This window comes from Bubalus bubalis, chromosome 9, assembly GCF_019923935.1.
Source record: "Bubalus bubalis isolate 160015118507 breed Murrah chromosome 9, NDDB_SH_1, whole genome shotgun sequence".
NCBI classification, from domain to species: Eukaryota; Metazoa; Chordata; class Mammalia; order Artiodactyla; family Bovidae; genus Bubalus; species Bubalus bubalis.
In genome coordinates this window covers 81,206,934-81,226,118 of record NC_059165.1, presented here as the reverse complement: position 1 = coordinate 81,226,118, position 19,185 = coordinate 81,206,934, and the positions used below count along the sequence as shown (strand labels likewise).

At 39.5% G+C, this 19,185-nt stretch overlaps 1 long non-coding RNA gene across 1 annotated transcript; it reads left to right on the top strand.

Moving 5' to 3' along the window:
- The first annotated feature begins 1,802 nt into the window (after positions 1-1,802).
- On the top strand, positions 1,803-4,880 carry LOC123335249. The gene is made up of 3 exons (XR_006553653.1): positions 1,803-1,843; positions 4,426-4,599; positions 4,753-4,880. It is a non-coding gene; the product is annotated as an uncharacterized LOC123335249 (long non-coding RNA).
- The last annotated feature ends 14,305 nt before the right edge of the window (positions 4,881-19,185 follow it).

Here is a 19,185-nt window from a genome sequence, read left to right as displayed (position 1 = left end):
ATATAACTTCTTATTTAGTGTGAAAGAATGCCAAGGCATTTATCATCACTCTTTCCCTCCCAGTTGCTCTTTCAACTCACCCCTAACCCAGTATCTCCAATCTTTATGCTGCCTGCCAGAAAGTAAAGTGGCTATCAGAAAAACCCCAATAAACTATCAAACATTTTATATGATTTGTTAACATTTTCTGCTGGTTTACATAAAAATCAATATTCTTATAACTGTAGGACCCAACCCTAATGATTTAGTGAAACTGATATTTACTGCGAAATCAAATAGAAATACCATTAGCTATTAAAACTAAGTAACATTAGGGAAAGCTAGAAGCAAAATAATTACTATTATTTAGATATGTGGATACCAAAGCATCTGAAATCCCAACTTATCTTTAGTACTGACTGTAATAGCAATAAATCGCTCCCGAGAGGAATTCTTGGAGGGTGAGTCAGGCAGTGTATGAATAAACTCACAGCTTATAATACATTATTAACTCCTTGGCTTTCCTCTCTCTGTTTCCAGGATCTGATAACAAAATGAGCCAAACCTAGGAAACAAAACGGTGTTAGAAGCATGTCAAGAAGAAAAGGACAACACATTCTCAAAAAATTAAAAACTTTTCCAGTAACAGTTCAGGGAACCTTAGAACCCATCTGATTTGATTGACATATTTAATGTAACTTCTACACATGTGAATAATTTTGTTACAATCAAAGAATATTAGCAAAGGCATGTCCCTTTAAAAATAGATATGGGATGGGGAGATAAATTAGAAGTTTGGGATTAACATATACACACTACTTTACATAAAATGGATGTCCAACAAGGACCTCCTATATAGCACAGGGAACTAACTCAGTATTTTATGATAACTTAGAAAGGAACATTTCTTTTTATTCACTTCAGTATTCTTGCCTTGAGAGCCCCATGAACAGTATGAAAGGCAAAAAGATACGACACTGAGAGATGAACTCCCCAGGTTGGTAGGTGTCCAATATGTTACTGGAGAATATTGGAGAAATAACTCCAGAAAGAATGAAGGACGAGGCTAAAGCAAAAGCAACACCCAGTTGTGGATGTGACTGGTGATGGAAGTGAAGTCTGATGCTGTAAATAACAATACTGCATAGGAACCTGGAATCTTAGGTCCACAAATCAACATAAATTGTAAGTGGTCAAACAGGAGATGGCAAGAGTGAATATGGACATTTTAGGAATCAATAAACTAAAAAGGTCTGGACTAGGCGAATTTAATTCAGATAACCATTATATCTACTACTATGGGCAAAAACCCTTAGAAAAAATGGAGTAGCCCTCATAGTAAACAAAAGGGTCCAAAATGCAGTACTTGGATCTCAAAAACGACAGAATGATCTCTGTTCATTTTCAAGGCAAACTATTCAATATCAGAGTAATCTAAATCGATGCCCCAACCACAAATTTCAAAGAAGCTGAATTAATTCAATGAAGACCTACAAGACCTTCCAGAACTAACACCAAAAATGATGTCCTTTACATCACAGGGGACAGGAATGCAAAAGTAGGAAGTCAAGAGATATCTGGAGTAACAGGCAGTTTGGCCTTGGAATACAAAATGAAGCAGGGCAAAGGTTAATGGAGTTTTGCCAAGGGAACGCATTGGTCATAGCAAACACCATCTTCCAACAACACAAGCGAAGACTCTACACATGGACATCACCAGGTGGTCAATACTGAAATCAGATTGATTATATTCTTTACAGCTGCAGCTGAAGAAAAGCTCTATAGAGGCAGCAGATTACGAACTCCTTATTGCCAAATAAGGACTTAAATTGAAGAAAGCAGGGAAATCCACTAGCCCATTCAGGTATGACCTATAAATCAAATCCCCTACAATTATATAGAAGAAATGAGAAATAGATTCAAGGGATTAGATCTGATCGACAGAATGAAGAACTATGGATGGAGGTTTGTAATAATGTACAGGAGGCAGTGATCAAAACCATCTCCAAGAAGAAGAAAAAAGGCAAAATGGTTGTCTGAGGAGACCTTACAAATAGCTGAGAAAAAAGAGAAGCAAAAGGCAAAGGAGAAAAGGAAAGATATACCCATCTGAATACAGAGTTCCAGAGAATAGCAAGGAGAGATAAGAAAGCCTTCCTAAGTGATAAATGCAAAGAAATAGAGGAAAACAATAGAATGGGAAAGACTAGAGATCTCTTCAAGAAAATTAGAGATATCAAGGGAACATTTCATGCAAAGATGGGCACAATTAAGGACAGAAATGGTATGGACCTAACAGAAGCAGAAGATATTAAGAAAAGGTGGCAAGAATACACAGAAGAACTATATAAAAAAGATCTTAATAACCCAGATAACCACAATAGTGTGACCACTCACCTAGAGCTAGACATCCTGGAATGTGAAATTAAGTGGGCCTTAAGAAGCATCACTATGAACAAAACTAGTGGAGGCGAGGAATTCCAGCTGAGCTATTTCAAATCCTAAAAAAGATGCTGTGAAAGTGCTGCACTCAGTATGTTAGCAAATTTGGAAAACTCAGCAGGGGAGACAGGGTTGGAAAAGGTCAGTTTTCCTTTAAATCCTAAAGAAAGGCAATGCCAAAGAATGTTCAAAGTACCACACAATTGCACTCATGTCACACACTAGCAAAGTAATGCTCAAAATTCTCCAGGCCAGGCTTCAGCAGTATGTGAAATAAGAAATTTCACATGTTAAGCTGGATTTATAAAAGGCAGGGGAAACAGAGATCAAATTGGCAACATCCGTTGGATATTTAAAAAAGCAAGAGAGTTCCAGAAAGACATTTACTTCTGCTTCATTGACTATACTAAAGCCTTTTCTGTGTGTATACAACGACTGTGGAAAATTCTTAAAGAGATGGGAATAGCAGACCACCTGACCTGCCTCCTGAGAAATCTGTATGCAGGTCAAGAAGCAACAGTTAGAACCAGATATGCAAAAATGGACTGGTTCCAAATTTGGAACGAGTATGTCAAAGCTGTATATTTTCACCCTGCTAATTTAACTTACATGCAGAGCACATCATGAGAAATGCTGGGCTGGATGAAGCACAGGCTGGAATAAAGATTGCCAGGAGAAATATCAATAACCTCAGATATGAAGATGACACCACTCTTTATGGCAGAAAACAAAAAGAACTAAAGAGCATCTTGATGAAAGTGAAAGAGGAGAGTGAAAAAGTTGGCTTAAAACTCAACATTCAAAAAATGAAGATCGTGGCATCCGATCCCATCACTTCATGGCAAATAGATGGGGAAACAATGGAAACAGTGACAGACTTTATTTTTGGGGGCTCCAAAATCACTGCAGATGGTGACTGCAGCCATGAAATTAAAAGACGCTTGCTCCTTGTAAGAAAAGCTATGACTAACCAAGACAGCATATGAAAAAGCAGAGACATTACTTTGCCAACAAAGGTCCATCTAGTCAAAGCTATGGTTTTTCCAGTAGCCAGGTATGGATGTGAGAGTTGGACCATAAAGAAAGCTGAGTGCTGAAGAATTGATGCTTTTGAACTGTGGTTGGAGAAGACTCTTGAGAGTCCCTTGGACTGCAAAGAGATTAAATTAGTTAATCCTAAAGGAAATCAGCCCTGAATATTCATTGGAAGGACTGATGCTAAAGCTGAAACTCCAATACTTTGGCCACCTAATGGGAAGAACTGACTCACTGGAAAAAACCCTGATGCTGGAAAAGACTGAAGGAAGAGGAAGGGGATGAAAAAGGATAAGATGGTTGGAGGGCATCACCAACTCAATGGACTTTAGTCTGAGCAGGCTCCAGGAGTTGGTGAAGGACAGGGAAGCCTGGAGTGCTGCAGTCCATGGGGTCACAAAGAGTCTGACACAACAGAGCAACTAATTGAACTGAGAAAGGAAAAGAATCTTAAAAAGAATAGATACATGTATGTGTGTAACTGAATCATTTTGCTGTTCACCTGAAACTAAAACAACATTGTAAATCAACTATGCTTCAATTACATATTTTAATTTAAAAAATTAAAAGATGTCAATATAAAGTTGTTTTAAAAGGCTAGGTCTGATGCCAGAGTGTACTCTGATATGCTTTCAACAAAATCACTTTTATTATTTAGTCAAAATTGGTCTGCTTCACTGAAATTTATCATGGTTCATTCAATTCCAAATGCCAAGGAATTGGATTGAGAGGGAAGCCTTCATTTTTTAAATAAATAAAAGACACACAAAATGGTTTAAGTTTCTTTTTTAGCCTAATCAGTAAAACATAGAGATTATTAACTTACACACAATATTATTTTCTTTGTTTATAAGATTGTGTTTTCTGATTGTTTTAAAAACATCAAACAGGAATATGATCAAACAGAACTTTTCTTCTATGAAAAATGAACAAATTCCCCTGCACTTATTTTTCATTTTCTTTGCCAAGTGGAAGGTATGGAACAGTGAGGTGACTGAAGATCAGAGAAGCTAGAATTCTCACCCTCTTCTGTGGCTGGAAAACCCTGCAAGAAGGCCTGTACTTTGCCATATAACAAGAGTAACTGTGACCTGACTTGAGTTATAACAACTTTTCTGACCTTAACACCCTGTTCCTTGACAGGTAATTTCTATATTCAGATTTCCTAAAATAATCCTACAGCTTCCAAATTGTTTAGACACTTTTTGACAATAGAGAGTTTTCTAGTTTAGAGAACTTTCAACATGCCTGTCCTCTGAAATAAAATTTCTGACTTTCACTTTCACTTTTCACCAGTGCTTTAGGAAAGGAATTGGGACCCTGAGAGGGAAACTGGAAGAAGTGTCAAGAAAGAAGGAACCTTACAACATGGCAGAGCCAGATTATATAGTACAGCATAGTCATGCAGGAATTTTAGATACATTTCCATGAATAATGTTACAATTAACACATTATTGATGGGGGTGGGGGTGGGGGGCAAAAACTAATGCCTGTGGCTGTAATAGGTCTCCAGTCAAGAATGTGTTAATAGATGTTTCCTCTTTATGCGATATGGCCTCTCTACTATCCCCTAAACCTTTAGCTAAAACCTACTTTAAGTAGGAACGCTGGCAAAGTGAACTGAGACCCAAGTGATGAACCCAGGAGAGTGGGAAAGGCAATGGCGTAAAGCAACTGATGACCAAATGGAAGACAATCCCCCACATCCCACAGGGACAACAGGAAGTTGACTCCTACAGGGGGTGCATGAAGGGACGGGAAGGCTACATCTTGCCATCTAGAGCTAAGGTCCATTAAGTCAATAGGCATGTAAATGATGTTAGGGGAGAGAAAGAATCCCAACAAGAACCTATACTATGCCTTTCCCTGGAGTTGGAAGTATCAGCAGGGGTAGGGGGTGGGCAGTGATGTCTGAAAACTGGTAATACAGGCATAAAGAAATCAATCTGAGAACCTAATGTGGCTTTGACTTCTTGTCAGCATATAAGCATGCTCACATCTATACCACCTTAACACAGAGCTACATAATAAACACTCTATCTGGACTTTAATCACCATATTGTTTCACTCCTGCACACCACAGTCCTATATATTAGAAGAGTTGTCTACGAACACTATGTTCACTTCCTCACCTCACATCCTCTTTTTAATCCGTACCAGTCTGCTTCCACTAATTATCACTGATTTTTCAATAAGTTCACAAAATGACCATCTTTTAAATTCTACAGTTTGTGAATACTATTTAGTCATTGTCTATTTTAAATAAAGACAGAGGCTCTAACAATTAATTTTGAAAATGAAAAAACTTACTGATCAGTGTGTGCGTGCTCAGTGATGTCCGACTCTTTGTAACCCCATGGACTGTAGCTGGCCAGGCTCCTCTGTCCATGGGATTTTCCAGACAAGAATACTGGAGAGGGTTGCCATTTCCTTCTCCAGAGGATCTTCCTGACCCAGGGACTGAACCCGCATCTTCTGCATTGGCAGGCCAGTTCTTTACCCCTGAGCCACCTGAGAATCCCTTCCAATTTAACAAGTAAACACAATTTCATATTTCACTGTTGTGAAAACTAACAGGCACTTTTTCATCTGTCTCTTACTTGCTCTCTTTGCTTCATTTGGTACTCATGATCCCTTTATCCTATTTCAGAACTCTCTCTTCAACTTCCTTTTATAACTTTGGCCTTTTCAATTTCATTAGCCTCACTTTCACCTCACTTTCAAAGCCTCACTTTGCAGCTCGTAAATAACAGTATCAGAGTAAGAAAGAGCAAAATGCATTCTGAATTCTACAGGAGGCTTTGTATGACTAGGTTACAGAAGGTGGGTAGAACAACAACTCATCTGAAAGATCAGATGAGTGACCAGGGGTCGGATCATAAAGGGTTTTGTAAACCAGAGTAAGATCTCAAGATTGACCTTCAGATCAATGTACAGTTATTGAAATGAGTGATGATCAATTTGGAATGTTATAGTCAGATTTTTCATCTTAGAAGTTCATTTTGGAGAAAGAACTGCGTATATAAAGAGTTTGGAAGAAGGAAGACCAGATAAAGAGATGCTGGGATCATTCAAATGTGTAATTATAGTGGTCAGGACGTACACATGTTCTATGGGTAAAGGAGATAAAAGAAGTGGAAAAATTCAAGAGATATTCTGGAAGCAGAACTGATAGAACTGGATGGTTGCATTGAGATAACATATATGCGAGGAGGAAGAAAAGAAGGAGACAGAGAGAGGTGGGCTGATACATTTAAGGGCCCTCCACCCATGTGAAAATGTCCAGTGTGTAATTGGATACTTGTATCTGAATTTCAGCAGAGAAATTTGGACTGAAATATAATTTTGGAAATCATGAGAGTATAAAAAATAATTGGAGAGGTGCATTTGACCATTGAGTTCCTCCTCTCCTGTATTTACCATCTTCACATCAAACTGTAAGAACATAACCATGGGCTGAACAAACAGTTGCACTGAGTACTCTAATGCCTGGTAAGGAATGAATTACAGAGACCCATTTGGAGCTTCAGACACTCAATCCAGGCTTTTTGATGTCTTCTACATAAATCTGTAAACATTAAAAGAGAGAAGGGCCAGGAAGAACGAACAGAACAGGTGACCTCAGAAGAAACAAAGACAATCCACAAAAGAGAACTGTTTGAAAGAGAATTGTTTAAAGAACTGTACAGATTGTACAATTGTACTGAGAATTGTTTAAAAACTCTCATGATAACAGCAGGGATGTGACAGAATATTATATCCATAACAAATAAAAGTAGAAGCTTCTGTGATAGGAACTATCAGAAATCAAGAAAATGTTCCTCAAAATTAAAAATATTAGTATCAAAATTAAAATTTTGATCGGAATTTGGGAAGAAAAATTTGAGTAAATTTCCCAAGAGGTAGAATAAAAAGGCACAAATAGAGTATATGATAAACACCAGTTACGAGACAAAGATAATTCACAAGGTCCAACATCCAGTTAGTTCACTCAAACTGCATTCAGATGCTCAAAGCAGCTGCTTTATTTCTTATAGATAGGCAATTTCATGAACCCTATGCGTTCCCTGCCTGGTCAGTTACAGAAACCTATATTTTAGTCCAAACCAGTAAATTCAACCCAATGCAATAATTTTAAACCTTTTTTAGTAAAACTTCACCCTTTTGATTTCCATCCATTTCCTCTGCTCCTCCAAGATGACAAGTAGTTAGGGGAAAGGAAATTGTGTCATCTGTACTTTCAGGCAACGTGACTGAAGGCAAAATAGAGGCCTTGGATCTGCCAACATTCTCCTCTTGTGCATCTCAACCACTGAGCACCAGCCAGCCCTGCTGATGCTCCCTGGCCAGCGTGCCATCAACCCGGTCCTGAAAGGCCATGAGGAACTCTCTGAGCATCTTTGTGCCCCACCTGGATCTCAGCCATCATAGCTTCTGAACACTGTGGCTTCTCCTGCCAGGGCACCTTGCCCCTTGCCACAAAAGGCCAGAGACCACTGACCATCAGCTTAACCAGCTTCTGTTTCTTTTCTGGGAACTCAGGAATGCTCAGAAAGTACACTCTGACTCCTTCCACCTAGCTAGGTTGGGCCACTGAATTTACCTTCATGTCGCAAACCCCCAGACTGGTTCGTGAGGCTTACGGAATACCTTCCTCTACTGCCCCAACCAAAGAACAAACATTCCTCTCAATCAATTGAGCACAATGTCTGCACTGCGGTGAAAAGCCCAGGGAGTGTAGATCTGGTCACATTTCCCCTTTTAGTCTCCTGTATTCAGCAACCACCCCGTAGGAACAAGAGGAGCAGGTCTGGAATGTGTACTCTCTCCGGTCCTCCTTTGCCCTACTTAAGGTATATTATTTTCTATGGTCTTGTCCACCAAGTCTGTCCCTTTTGATGTGTTAGAGGGGTACGTAAAGGAATTTAGGGAGCTTCTGTCTCTCTTAGATATTGCAAGATTTCAAGTCTATCACTTTGCTTTGACCTCAAGTATCTCTTGTAAGTATCAAAAGCTAAGTATAGACTCTTTGCAACACTACTCTAAAAATTCTAACCCTATTTTTTAAGGCAAAGTGATGCTTCAAGTTAACCATAGAAAAGTCCATGTACAAAGAATGGCAAAAAAAAAAAGAGAGAGAATATTAATATATTGTAATATACTCTCGTGTTAACATACTGTCTTGAGAATTTAAAATATCTTCTTGAGCTTTAATGGCTACTTCTGGGAGTGTGGCTGTGGCAGTAGGAAGTAATGGGGACAATATAGTTGGAGTTTTTCCTTTGTCTCATAACATGCATCATTTTACTATTTTAATTAACACTTTGAACCATGGGGAATTAGAACAATACTCTTGCCCATACCTTGGGTAAGGAATAATATCTCCTTGCCCGACAGCATCACCTCTTTCATACCAGAAAGATATTAATAGTAGTAGAGACTGACAGACAATCTCTGTGCTTAGTGGAATAGTGGTTTCTTAAGAGATATCAATCACAGGGGAGGCAATGTGATAGCATGTTGAGCAGGCTAACCCCACAGAGCCTCTTCTTGAGCTCATAAATTGTAATATTCTGGCCTCATAAATAGCCAAAGGACAAAGCTCAGATAAGTATTCTCATATTCAAGCTGATTAGTACTAGTGTTTCTGTAGTTTCACTTACATCCCACTCTTCCTCCTATACTACTCTTAAAGCCCTGTACTTCCCCTCTCCTCTTCTCTGCCCTTATCATCCAAGCTTTTATCATTTCTTACCTTAATCAATGGGCTTTTGCCATTTCATACCTTGTCCTCTAGTCATGTATGGATGTGAGAGTTGGACTATAAAGAAAGCTGAGCGCCAAAGAACTGATGCTTTTGAACTGTGGTGTTGGAGAAGAATCTTGAGAGTCCCTTGGACTGCAAGGAGATCCAGCCAGTCCATCTTAAAGGAGATCAGTCCTGAGTGTTCATGGAAGGACTGATGTTGAAGCTGAAACTCCAATACTTTGGCCACCTGATGTGAAGAACTGACTCATTTGAAAAGACCCTGATACTGGGAAAGATTGAAGGTGGGAGGAGAAGGGGACGACAGATGATGAGATGGTTGGATGGCATCACCGACTCAATGGACATGAGATTGAGTAAACTCTGGGAGTTGGTGATGGACAGGGAGGCCTGGCGTGCTGTAATCCATGGGGTCGCAGAGAGTTGGACATGACTCAGTGACTGAACTGAACCTTGTCCTCTGCTCTATACCTGCTACCTTCAATAAATATTTATGACAGTGAATGAATAAGTGGATGAATACCTGATTTTGAGTCACTGAAATCTAGTTGGCATCCTCCATGCTCTTTATTATAGATTATTCAATAACTCATAGTTTCATTGAGTTAGACAAGGCTATGGTCCACATGATTAGATTGGTTAGTTTTCTGTAATTGTGGTTTTCAGTCTGTCTGCCCTCTGATGGCACAGAAGGCAATGGCACCCCACTCCAGTACTCTTGCCTGGAAAATCTCATGGACAGAGGAGCCTGATGGGCTGCAGTCCATGGGGTCGCTAAGAGTCGGACACAACTGAGTGACTTCACTTTCACTTTTCACTTTCCTGCATTGGAGAAGGAAATGGCAACCCACTCCAGTGTTCTTTCCTGGAGAATCCCAGGGACAGGGGAGCCTGGTGGGCTGCCGTCCATGGAGTCGCACAGAGTCAGACATGACTGAAGCGACTTAGCAGCAGCAGCAGTTATTCAATAAAGAAAAATAATTTAAAATCATTTCTTTGGTACTCTAAATGTTTCCCTATTACAAAGGGAAATTCTACTTGATTCATAAAGTAGCATATTTTAAATCATGTTAGTATATTTTTGAGCCATACACATGACATTAAAATATTTTCTTAAGTCAGCCAGTCAGTTCAGTCACTCAGTCGTGTCCGACTCTTTGCAAACCCATGGACTGCAGCACACCAGGCTTCCCTGTCCCTCACCAATTCCCAGCACTTACTCAAACTTATGTCCATTGAGTCAGTGATGCCATCCAGCCATCTCATCCACTGTTGTCCCCTTCTCCTCCTGCCTTCAATCTTCCCAGCATCAGCGTCTTTTCTAGTGAGTCAGTTCTTTGCATCAGGTGGAGCTTTAGCATCAGTCCTTCCAATGAATATTCAGGATTGTTTTCTTTTAGGATGGACTGGTTGGATCTCCTTGCAGTCCAAGGGACTCTCAAGAGTCTTCTCCAACACCACAGTCCAAAAGCATCAATTTTTCAGCACTCAGCTTTCCTTGTAGTCCAACTCTCACATCCATACATGACTATTGGAAAAACCATAGCTTTGACTAAATGGACCTTTGTTGGCAAAGTAATGTCTCGGTTTTTTAATATTATGTCTGAAAGTGAAAGTGAAGTCACTCAGTTGTGTCCAACTCTGTGCGACCCCATGGACTGCAGCCTACCAGGCTCATCCATCCATGGGATTTTCCAGGCAAGAGTACTGGAGTGGGGTGCCATTGCCTTCTCCGAATATTATGTCTAGGTTGGTCATAACTTTTCTTCCAAGGAGCAAGCATCTTTTAATTTCATGGCCCCACCATCTGCAGTGATTTTGGAGCCCAAAAAAATAAAGTCTGTCACTATTTCCATTGTTTCCCCATTAAGGACCTAGATGTTTCTGCAAGCCTTTCCTAATTATTCGCTCCTCCAAATATTTCATTTGACCAATTAATATACAATTTGAATAAAGCACAAAAAATAGTGATCTGATTATTTAAATGTTGAGATAAAAAAGCTGTTCATGAAGAATTGTAGGTAGTTTATATAGGCTTTTGGGCTTCCCTGGTAGCTCAGCAGGTAAAGAATCCACCTTCTATGCAGGAACTGCTGCTGCTGCTTCTAAGTCACTTCAGTCATGTTCGACTCTGTGTGACCCCATAGACATCAGCCCACCAGGCTCCCCCATCCCTGGGATTCTCCAGACAAGAACACTGGAGTGGGTTGCCATCTCCTTCTCCAATGCATGAAAGTGAAAAGTGAAAGTGAATTCGCTCAGTCGTGTCCGACTCTTTGCGACGCCATGGACTGCAGCCCACCAGGCTACTCCTGGTTCAATTCATGGGTCAGGAAGTTCCCCTGGACAAGGGATAGGGTACCTACTCCAGTATTCTTGGGCTTCTCTGATGGTTCAGATGGTAAAGAATTTGCCTGCAGTGAGACCTGGGATTGATCCCTGACTTGGGAAGATTCCCCTGGAGGAGGGCATGGCAACTTACTCCAGTATTCTTGCCTGAAGAATCCCCATGGACAGAGGAGCCTGGTGGGCTACAGTCCATGGGGGTCACAAAGAGTTGGACTTGACTGAGCAACTAAGCGCAGCACAGCACATTAGGTTGCTATATTATTTTGAAATAAAAGTATTCTGAAGTCCTTGCTAAATAATGATGCTTTATAAGAATAGAAAGGAAATAGTTTAAAAGAGAACTAGAAATAACTCAGTAAACTTCTGCATAAAAATACACTTTGAAGGTGGGTTAGAAATTATTCAGCTATCTCTTACCCCTCCTCACAGACACATGATCACACAGAGAATCTCTCTCTTTATTTCTCTCTCTCACTTTTGTTCTCTCTGTAATTTTTTGAGGTTCATAATTAGAAACTTGAAATTTCTCTGTGACCTTAAAAAGGAATTCTTCCCTAACCAGGAGACGGGTGGGTTTGGGGAGTTGAGATTATTAGTAATATTAATGAATGAAACATATAGAGATGCTTTCAAAGCTTAATCAGGCTCTAAAATTAGCCCCTAGACTTGCTGGCAAATTACCAAATCACTAAAGTCCTGATTCCAGGACAGAAATATGACCTTATTCAATCATTATTTACAGAAAAGAACATTTCATGCTTTCAAATGCACTGGTGGAACATTTTTCCATCCTCTATTTAGTCTCAAAACAATACTTGGCCAAGTGATTTTTTTTAATCTGCTAGTATGATAGTTCTTATTTTTACAGGCCACTCTAATCATCTTTTTTGCCAGCCTGGGGATTAATGTCTGTGTGTGATGTTTAACAGCTATCCCAAACAATCAGGATAGCTGGCAATAACTTCACAGTAATTTAGATGCCTTGAAATCTCTGACTTATGAAACCATCAGCTCATCCAACTCTGACATCATTAAGTAGGACCATTCTTTTTATCAGTAAATTCACTTGGTTCTTTCCAGGCTCTGCCCTTCCAAGTTCTGCATAAAGCATTGTTTAAAATGTATAAATTATTACATTTACATGGGATATTATGATCGAATAATTAGAAGACCAAGCAGTCTCTTATACCCTACCATTCCCATGACTTATCCATTTTTGAATTAAGTATTGAATCTTTTCACCTTCATTGGTTAGGTTTATATGGAACAGTCTCTTCATCAGAGAGGAAAATCTAGTTCAGACAATGACTTTGCTCATCAATATGTGGGTTAAAAAAAAATAAGAAAGAAACAATTTGAGCCTTAAAATATAGCTAAATAAGCTGAAGCCTAAAATGGTATCACCTAAAAGTCAGAATACTAATTCTTATTGAAATCCACTATGTTTAAAATTTGAGTTAAATCAGGTATACTCTTGTAATTTCCTGAGCATTTGTCTTGAACACTAATTAGAAAATCTGGAGATAGTACTTGATATTCCTAACATGTCCCAGAAGCCTTTGTGTTCATTCTTTCTATTCCAACCTCTCATTTGGAAGCAATCCAGAATCTCACAATCAGACAAACTTGACCCACCAAGATTCACTTTCTCAATGTGTATCACTCAGGGAGACCATGAGAACAATTACTTAGTGTATGAGTGAGAGAAAGTAAGAAAAGGTCTTCTATTACAATGACATATAAAACAATTTTCCATCAAGAGTATATTCAGCTCTTTATAAAACAAAGGTGTTGTTTCTTTGCTTTTGTACACAGATATGTCTTTAAACATGCAAGAGAAACCACACAGAATAAGTAACTGGAAATCAATCATGTCAACATTATGCTCTGCTTATTTCTAAACCATAGGCTGGAATTGAGCTGACCTAAACTTTGATCAATGTCAATATAACCGCTGGCAACATGATTTTTTTTTTTTTTTTAAAAAAAGGACTCCAAGAGTAATGAAAATGAAAATATAACCTATGACACTGATTTAAGTTTTGACAGACATTTTTGGTCAGCATAACATATGAGCTCAGAAACGAAGTTCTAGCCATGTACCTTTCAGAAAAGACCTCCTCTGTAAATAAAGTTGTTATAGGAAATGACTAGCAGCATCATACCCTAAGCATCTTAGCCAAAAATAAACTGAACATTAATGGAAACTGACTATTCCTTACATGTCCCAATGAGCTAATAGACTAAACATCCAAGGCATCTGGAATTACTTGCCCTGTTATGGGCTGTCAGTTTATCATCTCAGGACCTATTTGATGTGGCTGGTGCTCTTAAAAGCCTCAGTAATTCTGCTGTGGAACTAAAATTCCACCTTGAGTAGCCGCAGGATTTGTTGATCATCAGGACAGGTGGAAAGAGAAGGAGCTTGATGAGGAGGGCTTATCAACCTCCAATAACATGTACACAAAGAAGGGGACCGATGCATTATTTTTAAATTGTGTCTGGCTGGCATGTCAGGATTGATTGAAGAATCCAGCATGAGTGAGAGAGAGTCATGTCTGCATTCAGAAATGAAGAGGCAGTTACCCACTCTATTTCTTGTCAAGGGCTTAGATCAGTCTCTCATTTTTAGGACAAATAATAATAAAAACCATACAGAAAATGTCAATTCCACCCTGCCACAAACTTTAAAATATAAAATTTATTTTAGCTAATAGCCTTCCTCCCTTGCCTCCTGTACAAAGCCAATCTGATGTGAAAATGTTCTCTCCTAAGTGATGGAATGCGCAGTCATGCACCAGCAAACTCGGTGCAGAATATCAACGTGCCTGTTCTGGAAGAAACCGCTCAGGGGTTAGAGGGAGCGCACTGTTGGCAAGAGAGGCACTTTCATGCAGGAGGGCAGGTCCGCATCTATTTCAGAAGATGGAGGTTTATCTTCCAATGGAGGGCTTTGATGCTATTCATATGCTAACAATATCACCATTTCCTCACAGCACTCAATACACAGGGAATAAAAGACATCATTTGCTGACATGGGGTGCAACACTTTCCGTTCAGCATACTGATCAAAAATCTGCATTCAGCTTCCATGGCGAAGCCACCACATAACCTTTAAATCGTTCTTTGAACACTTTAAGATCCTGGTCAAAATAATTTCCCATTTTAGAGAATAAAATGATGAAACAAAGAACTCTAACTGTATTTTCCCTCCACTCTGAACGTGTAGCTTTAGTGCCCCGAGGGCTCTTTTCATCTTGTCTAAGTGCTGGCATATGATGTGATTGTTAACAGAGCTGGCCACCAGATGAAGTGAATTATCTCAACTGCCAAAGTTCCCACTTTCTTTCCAATTTAAACATCGGTTTAACACAGAAACTGAAGGGTATTATGAAAGCTTTAATATGAACAAATTCAGACATGAGAAAAACAATACTGCAAGGTTTTTGCAAACAGCCAAACAAATACGTAATTTTTTGAACCTGAAGATGAGTCAGAAAAATGAGTGGTGCAGCAGAGCAGACAGAGTATGTGCTTTAGCTGGCAGCAAGGGAGAAGGACCCCTTTGTCTTAAATAAACATGTTTTATAGAACAGGGCATGCTTTTACTTAAGAGAGTGAAATCGTGAGGTCATTAACAAAACACAGTGATCAACAACAAAGACTTCTGATTTAAAATATTTCAAAATGCATATAATCAACCTGGACGATCTGAAATGTTTTCAATAGGCTCCTCTGGATTATTAGGGTCCTTTTCATTAGACAATTTGCCTTTCTCATGGAAATTTTTTCTCCATTTGGATCACTAGCTGGTAACAGAATGTGCCAGCATATGTCCTGAATGGCTCCTTGAAAATGAGACTTCATAGCTAATTCATAACCATAAAATTTGATGCTTTCTCACACAAAATAAAGCTTTTCCTAGTATATGCTTTAAAAATTAAAATATACACACTGAAGTCAAAAAATTATGAATTATCACTAATCTTTAATCTACTTAAGCTTTCATAATAAAATAGTATTAATATGCAGATTGTATAAATAATTGTATTCACAATTAGGGAAATTTACCCTTATCAAGATATGAGCTTTGAAGAATTGAAATAAGATTTGAAAAGTCATATTTAACTAAGATTTAATAATATACAAGTTAAATACATATGATTTTGCTACTCAAAAATATTCCTAAAAAGTTAATAACATTATTACAGATTTTTCCCTGAAAAATACTACTCCTTAGGGTCAGTTATCTACATAAGTAAATAAAGTTAGCCCTTTTACTATACAGAACTGTTTTAATCATCATTTCCATCTTAAAAGTATAACTTGGGAAGGTACAAGACTAGGAAATACATGTGCATTGATTGTACAAAACATTAATTACACTCTATTAAAAGTGCAAAAGGGTATCACCATATAAGGATTGCATGGCTGTTCAATATGGAATGCACATTGAACATTATTGACAAATTCAGAACAACCATATGCAATGTTCAATGGCATTTCCAAATATAACATACAAATACAGTATGTAATACACAAGAGCATGTTGCATACCAAATGATCAAGCAATTTACTGAAGATTAGCCTTTAAGAAACAAATAACACTACAAATACCATATGTACCTGATAATGATTTATTTTTTACATTGGTGACATTCATCTGATTGATCTTAAGTTAAAAACAAGTTTTCACAGAATTCTCTGGCTGAGCACTCTTTGTAATAAATTAAAGGAAAATTATAGAACCAGTTTGCCAAAAAGGACCTTACTACTACTACTACTACTACGTCACTTCAGTCGTGTCTGACTCTGTGTGACCACATAGACGGCAGTCCACCAGGCTCCCCTGTTCCTGGGATTCTCCAGGCAAGAACACTGGAGTGGGTTGCCATTTCCTTCTCCAATGCAGGAAAGTGAAAGTGAAGTCACTCAGTCGTGTCCGACTCTTTGCGACCCCATGGACTGCAGCCCACCAGGCTCCTCCACCCATGGGATTTTCCAAGCAAGAGCACTGGAGTGGGGTGCCATAGCCTTCTCCCTTAGAGATCATGTAATCTTATTTTTAAATGGAAAAATGGAAACCTCAAAACATCAAGCTGCTTACCCAAAATTACAAAGCCCATTAATGGCAGAGTTCCAGGTCTCCTGGTTCTCAGGGCAGGCTCAAAATGAAAGCTATCCTAATTCATTCATATTTACTCAAAACACACATATACTTACTTGCAAACCTCTATAAGCTCACCACGTTGTCCAATGTATCATATACAGGAACACCCAACTCTGAGTTGTGACAGGCAACATCATCTATTCCCCGTGTGATTTTCATTGACAATGACTCATTCTTCCCTTGGATTCACTGGGGAGCAGGAGATGATGACCTCAATAGGAAAACAGACATGGCTCCAAGAAAGTCATAACAGAGCCTCAAACTGTTTAATCCTGAAATGGGTTCTGCAGAGAATGCCTTCAAGAGGATGTTCTGTTCTTCCTCCAGAGTGCTTTAGCAAACACCAAACGTGTGCCAAACCTCCCCCGTCATGGCCATCAGTCAGAGCTGTTAGGCAGAGAAAAAGCCTGAAAATTAAAGAAGAATATGTGGCTCCCAACTGCACACTTCAGCAACATGTACTTTCCACCCCACCTCCGTCAACAGCCCAGCTCCTCCAGGCATAGCAGAGAAGAACCTCCCCCAGAGCCCACCACCCATGAAAAGTGTTCAGTCAAATCATTCAAGCAAACTTTCAGATATATACCTGGATATAAACTACCAGCTGTAAGGAGATGTGGTCAGTCACTCAGCATCCACTTTTTTCCCCAACAGAACCCTGGGAACTGTCTTAACACTGAAATGTCAAATACCCAGACAGATTCTTAGTAACAGGGGAAAAAAACAAAAAACAGTGCAATAACTATTTCTTCCTGAACATCATCTTTTCCATTTCCAGGTGAACAACTCCAGCCTACACCATTCCCTCAAAACCAGGATTATAATAGGAATTTGGTGTGATGCAATGGAACACCCTTGAACACTCATGCCAGAAAGCCGACAGTCTAGAAATGGTGAGGAGGAGGGGGAGGGTCAGTGACTGCGGGAAAGTTAATTTTCAAAACATTACCAAAACAGACCATTTTTATGTCAACCACCAAGTATTTCATCTTCTATGAGTTGCAGAAATTGGAGTTCCCTTATAAGATCTACAGCAATACGTGAACAGTGAACTTCCAGATGTTCAAGCTGGTTTTAGAAAAGGCAGAGGAACCAGAGATCAGATTGCCAACATCCGCTAGATCATAGAAAAAGCAAAAGAGTTCCAGAAAAACATCTATTTCTGCTTTATTGACTATGCCAAAGGCTTTGACTGTGTGAATCACAATAAACTGTGGAAAATTCTGAAAGAGATAGGAATACCAGACCACCTGACCTACCTCTTGAGAAACCTATATGCAGGTCAGGAAGTAACAGAACTGGACATGGAACAACAGACTGGTTCCAAATAGGAAAAGGAGTATGTCAAGGCTGTGTATTGTCACCCTGCTTATTTAAATTTTATGCAGAGTACATCATGAGAAACGCTGGGCTGGAAGAAGCACAAGCTGGAATCAAGATTGCTGGGAGAAATATCAAGAACCTCAGATATGCAGATGACACCACCCTTATGGCAGAAAGTGGAGAGGAACTAAAAAGCCTCTAGATGAAAGTGAAAGAGGAGAGTGAGAAAGTTGGCTTAAAGCTCAACATTCAGAAAACAAAGATCATGGCATCTGGTCCCATCACTTCATGGGAAATAGATGGGGAAACAGTGGAAACAGTGTCAGACTTTATTTTGGGGGGCTCCAAAATCACTGCAGACGGTGATTGCAGCCATGAAATTAAAAGACGCTTACTCCTTCGAAGTTATGATCAACCTAGATAGCATATTCAAAAGCAGAGACGTTACTTTGCCAACAAAGGTCTCTCTAGTCAAAGCTATGGTTTTTCCAGTGGTCATGTATAGATGTGAGAGTTGGACTGTGAAGAAATCTGAGTGCCGAAGAATTGATGCTTTTGAACTGTGGTGTTGGAGAAGACTCTTGAGAGTCCCTTGGACTGCAAGGAGTTCCAACCAGTCCATCCTAAAGGAGATCAGTCCTGGATGTTCATTGGAAGGACTGATGCTAAAGCTGAAACTGCAATACTTTGGCCACTTCATGCGAAGAGTTGACTCATTGGAAAAGACTCTGATGCTGGGAGGGATTGGGGGAAGAAGAAGGGGACAACAGAGGATGAGATGGCTATATGGCATCACTGACTCGATGGACATGAGTTTGAGTGAAGTCCAGGAGTCGGTGATAGACAGGGAGGCCTGGTGTGCTGTGATTCATGGGGTCGCAAAGAGTCAGACACGACTGAGTGACTGAACTGAACTGAACTATAAGATTTAAGGGGATTCCCAGGTGGTACTAGTGGTAAAGAATCTGCCTGCCAATGCAGGAGAAGTAAGAGACATGAGTCCAATCCCTGGGTTGGGAAAACCCTCTGAAGGAGGCTACAGCAACCCACTTCAATATTCTTGCCTGGATAATCACCATAGACAGAGGAGCCTGGCGGGCTACAGTCCATAGGGTCACAA